The sequence below is a fragment of the Berghia stephanieae genome, chromosome 1, assembly GCF_034508935.2.
Source record: "Berghia stephanieae isolate SIO BIC M18660-M18661 chromosome 1, UCSD_Bste_1.3, whole genome shotgun sequence".
Classification (NCBI taxonomy): Eukaryota; Metazoa; Mollusca; class Gastropoda; order Nudibranchia; family Aeolidiidae; genus Berghia; species Berghia stephanieae.
The window spans coordinates 67,738,236-67,750,735 of record NC_088360.1 but is presented as its reverse complement, the minus strand read 5'-3'; the positions used below and the strand labels follow the sequence as shown (position 1 = coordinate 67,750,735).

At 34.6% G+C, this 12,500-nt stretch overlaps 1 protein-coding gene across 3 annotated transcripts in view; it reads right to left on the bottom strand.

Moving 5' to 3' along the window:
* Positions 1-4,066, bottom strand: part of LOC144980081 (uncharacterized) — a 43,427-nt gene extending 39,361 nt beyond the window's left edge. The window contains exons 1-2 of one of the 3 annotated variants that reach the window (XM_078927599.1): positions 4,011-4,066; positions 1,720-1,860 (exon numbers count right to left, since the gene is read on the bottom strand). The gene's annotated coding sequence lies outside the window, so the exon portion shown is untranslated. Of the gene's footprint in view, positions 1-1,719; positions 2,331-4,010 lie in introns of those variants that run through there. The other 2 variants (XM_078927590.1, XM_078927572.1) reach the window with 2 other exon arrangements.
* Between the last annotated feature and the right edge of the window lie 8,434 nt (positions 4,067-12,500).

Below are 12,500 nucleotides of genomic sequence, written 5' to 3'. Positions count from 1 at the left end.
GAATGAAAGGCATGTTCAAGAGACGATATTTGTTTTAAAAAACGAACCAAATGTTTTTTTAAAAAAACAAAAAACAACCAAAAAAAAAACAAACCAACAAACAAGACCAAATCAAAATCAAAACAGAAAATAAACAAAGACAAAACAATACAGAAACAAAACAAAACAATAAACATTTAAAAAACAGCAACTAAAAGGCAAAAAATAAATAAATAAATACATAAACATAAAAAACAAAAAAAAAAAAACAAAAACAAAAACAACAACAACAACAAAACTCCCACAAAGAACCAGAAACAAAACAACATAGCAACATAAAAACAAAACCAATAACAATAGCAAATATTTTTTTTAAAAAGACCACCACTACGCTAGCAGCATTGGTTGTAAATCGCTCTCCACTCTCCCATCAAAGCGTGACTGCGTATCCACTCGGCCATATTACTAGCTGGCCAACTCAAAATAAGACTGTGACGTTATGTCATTGGCATCAAGTAATTAACGCTGCGATTGTCGCAGGATTCCCTTTATAAAGGCATTACTATGTAGGTTATCGTCATAGTATTATATCAATTAACATTAATCACTAGGCAATTACGGGTTCATTATGAAACGGGTGCCATCATCATTAAGCAAAGACATTGACACAGCTTACCAGCTATATTTATCCCAGGTCTTTCGATATTGGGAAATATTCCAGTAGACTCCCATCACAATCACCACCTCCACCACCACCACCACCACCACCACCACCACCACCACCACCACTACTACTACTACTACTACTACGACTACTACTACTACTACTACTACTACTACTACTACTACTACTACTACTACTACTACTACTATTACTACTACTCCAACTACTACTACTCTACTACTACTACTACTACTACTACTACTACTACTACTACTACTACTACTTCTTCTTCTTCTTCTTCTTCTTCTACTACTACTACTACTACTACTACTACTACTACTACTACTACTACTACTACTACTACTACTACTACCACCACAACTACCACTACAATTAAATATGTTGATGATGATGATGATGATGATGATGATGATGATGATGATGATGATGATGATGATGAAGATAATAATAACAATAATGATTATCATCATAATGATAATAAAAATAATAATAATAATAATAAAAATAATAATAATGATAACAAAAATAATAACAACAACAACAACAACACAACAATAATAATAAATAATAATAATAATAATAATAATAATAATAATAATAATAATAATAATAATAATAATAATTGCAATTTACGAGTAGATTAATATCAAGACCGTAATCAACAACAGTAACAACAATAACATCAATAACAAAAACCCCCGACAAAATAACAAAAGCAACAACAAAACACGAACAAAAACGATGACACCAACAAGAGCAATAATAATAATAATAATAATAATAATAATAATAATATAATAATAATAAAAATAATATAATAATATAATAATAATAATAATAATAATAATAATAATAATAATAATAATAATAAATAATAATAATAAGCGATATGATAATAGCGATGATGATGATGATGATGATGATGATGATGATGATGAGATGCTGATGATGACGATGATGGTGATAATAATAATACTTATAATACTTTCGGATATAGACACAATAATGTAATGTATAACAAAATATGATGGTAATGTATAACAGCTTTAACTTACCTAATCAGTTTTTTTAAACTTGAATAATTTTGTTTCCATATACAAGTCATAAATCATGTCCTGATCCCGTTAAAACAACTCATTTCCATCCAAGGAAATCAATCACACTTTATTCATGTATCTTTCTTTTAAGCGCACAATCTGTATAACGGATTTGAACAAAAATAATACTCTTTCAGCTTAACTTTTACTTTAAAGTTCGAAGTGACGAAATCAAGAAAAGATCACATTTATATTTCAAACTAAACTATAATACATAATATAGAATAACACAAATGGGAATGGCAGTTATAAGTACATCATTTTAAAAAATAAAAATACATAGCCGATGTCAATATTTAAGTGATTCAAGGCCATTACAGAGCAAAATAATAGTACATTACGCGTTGTCCGGAACATTCTAGTTTAATAAATTCAGAACTGCATGTGAGCTCGTTAAAGCTAGGTAGATAAAAAAAAAATGCGTGTTTTTATTTTTTTACTTTTTTTTCTCCATAGTGAAGCGAGGGGGACGGAGAGAAGAGAAGAGAGAGACAGAGGGAAGAGAAAGAGAGGGGTAGGCCGGTCTAACAAAAAAAAAAAAAGAGAAAATGCGATGCGAGGTCCGAGCAGTTTAGAAATCAATCAATACACACGAAACTTAGAAACACACATGCTGAAAAGAGACACTGAACTCAAAGTAGTAAGCGAAACGAGCGAACCACGAGGCGGCGGCGAGCAGTCACGGACCAATCGTAAAGCAGAGATTTCTCTGCGTCGCTTTTTCCATTATTTATTTTTATCTATTTAACTTTAGAATGGCCGGCCGGCTGGCTCTCGTGGTAGGTTGTAGACGTTGCATGTGTACAGATTAGAAACAAAATAAAAAACGAAAATAGTCTCTAGAAAATAGATGGAAAGAACTGAACTCTCGCGACCTTTGAGCTACCTCAAAGTTACCTTTTGAAAAACTAAAAACGAATGAGTATAGATTTATTTTTTCTCTCCCTTTTTCCTTTTCTCCTCTCACAAAATAGCACGCACATGTTACCCACGCGCGGTTTGATAGTATCCTTTTTTCTGTGGTCAAGATTTTTATTTGCCCATTTCATTTCCTAATTTATTTTTATATTGAACAAGTGCCTTCTCCCAACTTTTCCGTTTATATTTTATATGCCTAATATGAGTGGTATAAGTAAAATTATATTGATATAGCTTCAAATTCTTAACAATCCTATTTTCTTTTTTCTTCTTCTCTTTTTCTCTTTACCAATTACATATTCATTAAACCTTCTGCTTTGCGATCGCGACCTATCTATTAGCCTTATAATATTAAAATAATCAAACATGTTAAAATTGTTGTTGTTGTTGTTGTTGTTGTTGTTGTTGTTGTTGTTGTTGTTGATGGGGTGGGGTGGGGGTGTAAATGCCCACCTGTATTCTATCTATCGTTTCGTATCGACAGAAAAATGTGAGAGCCCTTACTTATTTTATATGCTCTAACCAACATTATCGAGCACTCTCGTACCTACAAGTCTACAAGTACCCACCAACACTCATAAATATATATGCATATATACACACATAATAATCTATCTATCTATCAATCTATCTATCTATCTATCTATCTATCTATCTATTGAATCGTGTTTGATACAAATATGGTACGAAAAGTGCTCGACATGCAGTAATGGAGCGAATTATTATTATTTAAAATATTTACCACAATGTTTGAGACAGTCTACGGAGATGTACGGAAAGTGTCCCCATCGGCATAAATTCTTGTTAAGCATCTTTAAACCGGAACCACTTCAAGAAACAACAACAGTCAACAAAACAACTCAGTCCTGACGATGGCAAATTAAGCCTGAAGCATTAATGTAGACTGTCTCAAACATTGTGGTAAATATTTTAAATAATAATATCTATCTATCTATCTATTTATCTACTATGCTATCTATCTATCTATCTATCTATCTATCTATCTATCTATCTATCTATTATATATATCCATCTATCTGTCTCTTTATCTATATATCTATCTATCTATCTATTTATCTATCTGTCCATCTATATTATATGTCTTATACATCTAATTATCTATCTATCTATCTATCTATCTATCTATCGATCTATCTATCTATCTATCTATCTATCTATCTATCTATCTATCTATCTATCTATCTATCTATCTATCTATCTACCTATCTATCTATCTATACATGTTTTCATCTATCTGTGATTTCACATTTCTTTCCACCGATATATAATTAACTATACCTTATCTACTTACTCGCTAACCACTTACTTACCTACAAATAAATCACTTATCCACAGTACGCTCCAATATGACGTGCTATTCGTCTTGCCACATATTAGAATAATTTGCTGTATATTAACTTGACCTCTTTCCCCTCAAGGCCAAGTGTTTACGCACTGGCTATGTACATTCAAATGTATTATCTAAAATAGGTCACGCTGTAGGTATTGCTTTGTACACCTCACTCTCTTTGCTTTTTTTCTTTTTTTTTTTTTTTACCTATAATCTGGGTTGCCAAATATTACATTTTAAAATTGCCAATCAGTACTTTGAAAAAGTGTAGTTAGAAAGGAAGAAAAAAATTGAGTTTATATATTGATGTCATGCTATTAAGTATAACAATTACAACATCTGTCCGCCAGATAACACGTACCAACACACAAAACTGTGTGTAATCTTAACCGTTTATAATCTAATCGATATGATATTTAATGAGACGAATCACCCAACTATCGGTCTAATAAACAATGGCAAAGAGCCGAGTGACGTCAACATCATTCCTTCTGTAATATTTCCCCATTAAGTTGTTATGCTTCAATGTGAAATAAGAAGTGTGTAAATTTATTTCTATATAATATTTGGGTTATGGGTTAGAAGCATCACAGTCTCAGTGGTAAAGCATTGACCTCATAAACAAAAGGAGCCTTCTATCGGTCCTGAGTGCAGTCCAAATCAATACTGTTTTTTACTACTCTGCCACCTATTAGGGATTGGGTTGCTGGGTCTGTGAAGTCCGCCGGAAAGTACTGTGCGATGAACTAGCTTCTAATCCAAAGGATAGTATTAGCAAGTATTTGAAACTGTCAGTATCAACTTCAGAAACCGGAATGGTCTCTTACTCTCTAGGTCTTAAAGCTTTGAAGGGGGCTCTCCATTGTATTTTATATTTTGCTGCGGTTTTGTCAGTTATATATATATATATATATATATATATATATATATATATATATATATATATATATATATATATGAAACGAAGTTGACGTCCCTCAGCTCTTTATTATTATTTTTAGACAGCCTGTTAGTGATTAGATCTCACTAATTCTATCAATCAGACGATAAATGTTCGTAGGTTACACATAGTTTTGTGTGTTGGTAAGTGTAATTTGTCTGGCGGATGTTGTATTTTATCTAAACCCATAGTATCAATACTGTCGTTGTTTTTAAACTCTCGAGCCAGTGTTTTGATAATATACTTTTATATTATAGCTTTTAATCCTAATCATTCATTGGCGGGGAAGGAAATCCATGTCAACGTGGATGGTACTCATTTTATTTGAATTGTTTTTATTTGTGTGTGTGTGTGGGTGTGTGTGTGTGTGTGTGTGTGTAAAATCAGGTATAAATGATGTTTAAGGTGATTATTTATGCCAATGCTTTATATTGTCTACACGAAGGTGTTGAATGCTATAGATAGAACGAAGTTTACGTCATTCAGATCTTTGCCATCCACTTTTATGAGTAATTCTCAGTGTTGATCCGTTATATTTCCGGATGGCAATGTTGTGAGTTTCTTAGCCAAGCGCACATCATCTATATTACATATATTTCATATTACTCTTTGCCATCCTTTGCACTTAATGGTTTTCAAATGATGTTATGATGTGAACCGTGTTTTTTAAAAAATATAATAATATTAAAATGTATAATCCGAACGCCCATCCCCACCCCCGACCAAAATCAAAACAAAACAAACCAAACAGACCAAATCAACAACCAAAAAAAAAAAAGCAAATAAATAAATGATTATTTACAATGCAAATGCCAAGTTCTATAGATAGAACGAAGTTGACGTCACTCATGTCTTTGTTATTGCTTTTTTGCCATCCACGTTTATGAGTAATTCTCACTAAGTTGTATTTACCAAACTATAAACGTTAAACGTTACACATAGTTTTGTGTGTTGATCCGTTATACTACCGGATAGCAATGTTGTGAGCTTCTTAGCCAAGCGCATACTATCTATAAAAAATTATTTGAACAATACAAGTGTGTCTGAAAGAACAAAAAACCATCCCAAAAAATCAGTCTACCTCGAGAGGTATTGAACCTCAGACCTTCTATTTTTCTTTCTTGCTTTGTCTGGCACCTTTCATACACATTCGTTCAGATCTTTATCTTATAGATAGTTCGAAGATGACGTCACTCAAGCCTTTGTTATTGTATTTTGCCATCCGCGTTTATGAGTAATGCTCACTGAACTGTATTAACCTGACTATAAACGTTCATGGATACACACAGTTTTGTGCGTTGGTCCGTTATACTTCCGGATGGCAATGTTATGAGCTTCTTAGCCAAGCGCATACTATCTATAGATAGTTCGAATTTGACGTCACTCAGGTCTTTGTTATTGTTTTTTGCCATCCGCGTTCATGAGTAATTCTCACTAAACTGTATTAATCACTATAAACGTTCATGGATACACACAGTTTTGTGTGTTGGTCCGTTATACTTCCGGATAGCAAGGTTATGAGCTTCTTAGCCAAGCGCATACTATCTATACTGGTGTCTGATTTGAAAAACGCCAGATTGGCATCTCTGCTTCCCATGCAGACTATCACGTGATAACGGTCATGACTTGAGGCATTTTTTTTTATTCCAATCTAATCTGACATCATATTTTGATTTTTTTTTCTCACTGAGTGAAGCGACGGTGCTTCACCACGCCAAAATTCGCACCGCTTTTACTTCTAACTTGATAAATAATTGACCAGCAGTTATAACTGTTAAGTAAGAGAAATTATAATTAACCAGTAGACTTTTGACCAATCGAAACATGGAATTTGTGGCACACGTTCTCACACGTGCTCGGACAAATATAGTTGGTTGTTTATAGATAGTATGCGCCTGACTAAGAAGCTCACACTATTGCCATCCGGAAATATAACGGACCAACACACAAAACTATGTGTAACCATGAACTTTTATAGTCTGGATAATATAGTTTAGTGAGAATACGCTTCAATAGTCGTAACGTCACTTCCCTCGTAATGACGCATGGCAACTTAGTAACTGGCGCTAAACTATCGGAACAATGGAGGACGCCCTTATGAAATAATTCTCCGACGAGCATAAAAGGATATCCAGGGGGGGGGGGGGGAACCATTATAAATCTGATCATGTTCTGACTTTTACACATTCTGATCACAAGACATATGAAAAGTTCTAGCCAGCGTGAAGAATGAAAAGTACCGATTTTCTTTGTTTAGAACCACGATGGCCGCCGTTGCTGGGCGAGGTGACATCAGACTATTGAATCCAATTACATAATAACAAAGACCCGAGTGACATCAACTTCATTCTATCTATAGATAGTATGCGCTTGGCTCAGAAGCTCATATATTGCCATCCGGAAGTATAACGGACCAACACACAAAACTGTGTGTATCCATGAACGTTTATAGTCGGGTTAATACAGTTCAGTGAGCATTACTCATAAACGCGGATGGCAAAAAACAATAACAAAGACCTGAGTGACGTCATCTTCGAACTATTTATAAACAAGAACGTGAATGATATCGACCTTTCTCTGACCATTGTTATTATTGTTATACCACCGATGGGTGACTAGTTATCACACGATTTTCTCGATCATGTTATAAACATATAAGTTAACACATATATCTAGTTTTCTGTGTTGGTTCTATAGATAGTATGCAGATGACGTCACTCAGGCCTTTGTTATTGTTTTTGCCATCCGCGTTTGTGGGTTGTTCTCACTAAACTGTATTAACCAGACTATAAAAGTTCATGGTTACACAGAGTTTGTGTGTTGGTCCGTTATACTTCCGGATGGCAATGTTGTGAACTCCTTGGCATTCTATCTATTGATCAAGCGGGAAAACAGTCGGTATTTTACTTAGACACATGCCATCCAAACCTGTGTAGTTCGTGATGTTTACCAATCACTGCCATTGTTTACATTATGACGACTGTCCCAGAGGCGTGGATATCTATAAATAAATAAAATAAATAAAATAAAATTCTCTTTATTCATCCCCAAGGGGAAATTTGTCTTTAGGGTCTATTCCAAGGGAAGACTGGAATAACCCAGGCGTGAGCCGCAGAGCAGCGCCGCAAAGTGAGCTAGGGCGAGGAGCTAGCTCAAGGCCACACAACGCAGCGGCGAGTGATCGAACTCGCTACCTTTCGGGTAGGAAGCAAAGACCGTACCGCTGAGCCACACTGCCTCTTGTGAACAATAAAATACTGGATCAAAGATGTGTTGCTCTAATATACTAAAACAAAACAATCTTTTTTTTTCGATTTCAGATCGGAAGGTCCTGGGTTCAAGCCTCGCTCGGACCATAGTCGAGTCCTTGGAAATGGCTCTTTACTCACATTCTCTCACCGGACTCAGGTGTAAAATGAGTAACTGGCCGTTAACAGCATTGTCTCTGTCCAAAACAATTTGTATTATCGCATAGCAGACGCCATTTCCCGTCCTACATGTTAAATGTTGCTGTTGGACAGGGACCCATTGTAAAGCGCTTTGAGCACGTTTAGTGGATATTGCGCTATATAAAAGCTCATTTAATCTCTAATTTTTCTCTTAAATTTGGCCTGAAAATTTTAACGTCAAATATAGATCGATCTACTATCTCCTTACATGCCGTCTTCAGGATGTTTTTCTCGGACTTAAAAGCAATCGGTACACAAATATCTGAACAAGTGTGTATGAAAAGTACCAGAAAAGGCACGAAAGAAAAATACAAGAAAAAAAAATTCCCAAAAAAAGTCAGTCTACCTCGACTGGGGATCGAACCTCAGACTTCCTGATTAGCGGTCAGACGTGCGAAGCGATATTTGAAGTCCTGTTTTTTTTTGTTTTGTTTTGTTTGTTTTTTTGTTTTTTTTTTTTTTTTGTTTTTTTTTTTTTGCCAACATTATTTTGTTAAAAACGCCAATGTTCTTACTTTTAAGTTCGAGGTGAAAGAAAGGAAGTGGGCCATTCTTCATATTTGTGCTTGTTTGTTATTATTTCGTGTCTCCGAGTTTTTACATAAAACTTTCCTTTGGTCAGGACCATGTTAAGACTAGATTGTGATTTTCTGGGTGAGTGACAGCGTGTTAATGAATTACTCCATAATACAGCATTGATGATGATCGTGATGATGATAATGATGATGATGTTGGTGAAGGTGGTGATGATGATGGTGCTGTTGATGATAATGATGATGATGAGGATGTTTATGATGATGATGATGATGATGATGATGATGATGATGATGATGATGATGATGATGATGATGATGATGATGATGATGGTGATGATGATGATGATGATTACGGTGAATAATTAATATTTTTAATTAATGAAAGTGAGATAACGCCGTTAAAAATATTTAAATATTTATGAACAAAAATAATGAAGAAAAATAGACTTCATAGAAACATAAAAAAAAAACAAGCAAACACAAGCCACATTATCTATAAATTGACACATTATAATCTACCGTAATGAAAAATGATTGTTTCTCAATGTACATACAGGGGTACAATTGTATCCAGCGAGTAATGCATCTTCTTTGAAGTCTCTGGTTTAAAAATTATTTACAAGTTTGGAGTCATTTCAATCGATTGGTATGATACGACGTATACTTATTTCCAGGTCTGATAACTCAAATTGTTATGGGCTAATTGTTGTAATGGAAATTATACTCTCCAACCAACTCACGTTAAAACAAAGCCATAATTTCGTTCGGTTATCAGATCTGCAAATAAAGTGAATAACATAATCAGTCGGATGGTGAAAAGGTTTGAACTGAGAGATTGCCAAGTTTAGCTAGAAGGTCAATTTTTATTAAAAAATGAGTTCTCGTCATAAATGATTAAACCAACCCTTTTGTACATCTTCGGGAAATATAAAAGCTTAATTTCACTTCTAAATATGTTTTACAGCTAGTCAAGTTGAAAAATTATGAAATTTGAGAAAAGTTGCTGGATACCTTTACCAAGACATTTGACCATAACTTCATGAAAAATCACCCGATTTACTTCAAATAAAGATTAAAATGCTCCGGGGAGCATATTGTTTCAGACAATGCAACAAAATGCAAATCAAAAATTTTTAACCTTCCGACTGATTATATCATGCACTGACACATATGAGCAAGTCGGTATGCTGTGGAATAAGAGAAAAGGTTTCTGGCTATAATATAAAATGACATTTGTGACCTTTCGTCAAAAAATTGTATTATGTTGGGGACCACTAGATGTTTCAATTAAATTTTAATATCAACGAACAAAATTGGAATCTAAATGCAAAAAAAAATATACATATGTGACGCCTAAGGAATTTCTCACAAATCAGCTAGAAACTCGACCAGTAGAGTTTACATTTTTTATCATTTATTTTCGCAAAAAGTTAAACAATTTGTCACGATTCGGATGGTTTTAAACAAGGCAACATGTCTTTAAAATCGTGGGTACTTCCAATATCGGATGGTTCATCATCACGCCCTCCATTTTGCCGGTCGCTGCCAAGTCTTGACTTCCGCTTTGACGCAATTATCTAAGTAATGATGGTGCAGTCGGTAAGTGGTCCATCCATCGTAAAATGAGTCAGGATCCACGAGTAGCGCAGTTCGAGCCCCGCTCAGTGCATTTTTTTTTTGGTGTGTGGGTTAGTTTCTGATCGTCCCCATCTTCTTATCCTTACCTGAAAATGTTTTTATGTATTTATTTAATCTTGATTTCTTTGGGGTGTGATATTAACTAAAGGTAAACTCCCCCGCTCTTTTCATGGAATGGGTGATGTTGCTAGGAAAATCCGGCAACGAAGATAATTGCTCTACAGTTCACACAATTAAAAAAAAACTATTATTCTAATCAGAAGCATTTAGCTTTAAATCTTTTAATAGATAACGAACGTTAACACAGCGAAGCGAGTCGGGTGGTCATAAAGTCATATCGTCATAAAATACAGGTATTCTTTGAGGGTAGAGTTTTATTTATTCAACTTCTAAATAAATAAACAAACAAATAAATACAGACATAGATAAATATATAAATAAGTTTAATTTCCACTTTTTTCAATTTCTAGTTTAAACTCAATTCCCTTCAATGGTTTCATCCTGACATAATACTATCACATAGACAGGCTGGGTCACATTTTGTCACTGTATAAAAGCATCTACTAGTCTGTTGCACCCTTTAAACCCCCCCCCCCAAAAAAAAAATAAAAATAAAAAATAAAAAAAAAAAAAAACCCCCCCCCCCCCCCCCCCCAAAAAAAAACAACAAAAAAAAATAAATAAATAAAAAAACAAAACAAAAAAACAAAACAAAAAAAAAACAAACAAACAAACATTGCATCAAAATTTTGGCCATAAAACTCGTCCTCCAAATATCGATCGATTAAAATGGCCCTCACCTCGTCATTTACTCTCAAACATGGAATTTTCTTGAGCTCCCCGTTGAAGCCTCAGATTTTAGAGTTATGTTGTTTGTTTTTTTTTTTGTTGTTTTGTTTTTTTTTTTAACAAGATTTTGGCCAGAAAACTCTTCCTTCAAATATCGATCTATATTTTCTGGCCAAAATGTTTTAAATGTGATTTTGTTTCTTATCACGGCTGTATTATCTATATGAATAAAAGAAAGAGCAGGTCTCTCTCTCTCTCTCTCTCTCTCTCTCTCTCTCTCTCTCTCTCTCTCTCTCTCTCTCTCTCTCTCTGACGTCTACAGGGAAAACAGACTGGTTTCTGCTGCCTAATAATTAGCCAGTTCGTTAACATTTCTATCCTTCTGACGCATGACGTCGATTTTTCAAAGACTATATAATATAATAACAATGTTCTGTTAAATTGTCTTCGATCCCTTAGATTTACGACAGCATTTTAAACCGGGAACTAAACTATGAAGAGGGGTAGAATTAGCACAGATTTGTCACTCGGCCGAATTTAGTGTACTAGGTTCATCGTGTGTGTGTGTGTGTGTGTGTGTGTCTGTCTGTCTGTGTGTGTGTGTGTGTCTGTGTGTGTGTGTGTGTCTGTCTGTGTGTGTGTGTGTGATTTGTTGTCATTCATTTTGTTTATTTTTATTATCATTTTGGTAAACTACGTTTATGATAAGGCCTGCGGGTTGGGGAGAGGTGTGAGGGAGGAAGAAGATAGAAAGGATGGGGGGGTGGGGGGGGGGGGGGATCAGTGTTTAGGTTTTTTATCCAAAATGGAGCAAGTTTGTTCTACATATCCAAGAACTTTACTCACTCTGTATTTTCTCTCTTTATTTCATTCAACGAGACATGACGCCTGTTAGGCGATATTACATTATTTTTTCAACAGAGACAACCTGAGCACGATGAGAGAATGTGATTAAAGAGCCTTTTCCAAGGACCCAACTATAACTATACGCCGAGAGAGGCTCGAATCCAGGACCTTCCGATCCGAAAGCAGGACGTGTCATACCACAATCCCACAATCCACATCCACAATTTGATGTGGATCAAATTTATAGATAGTTCGAAGATGACGTCACTCAT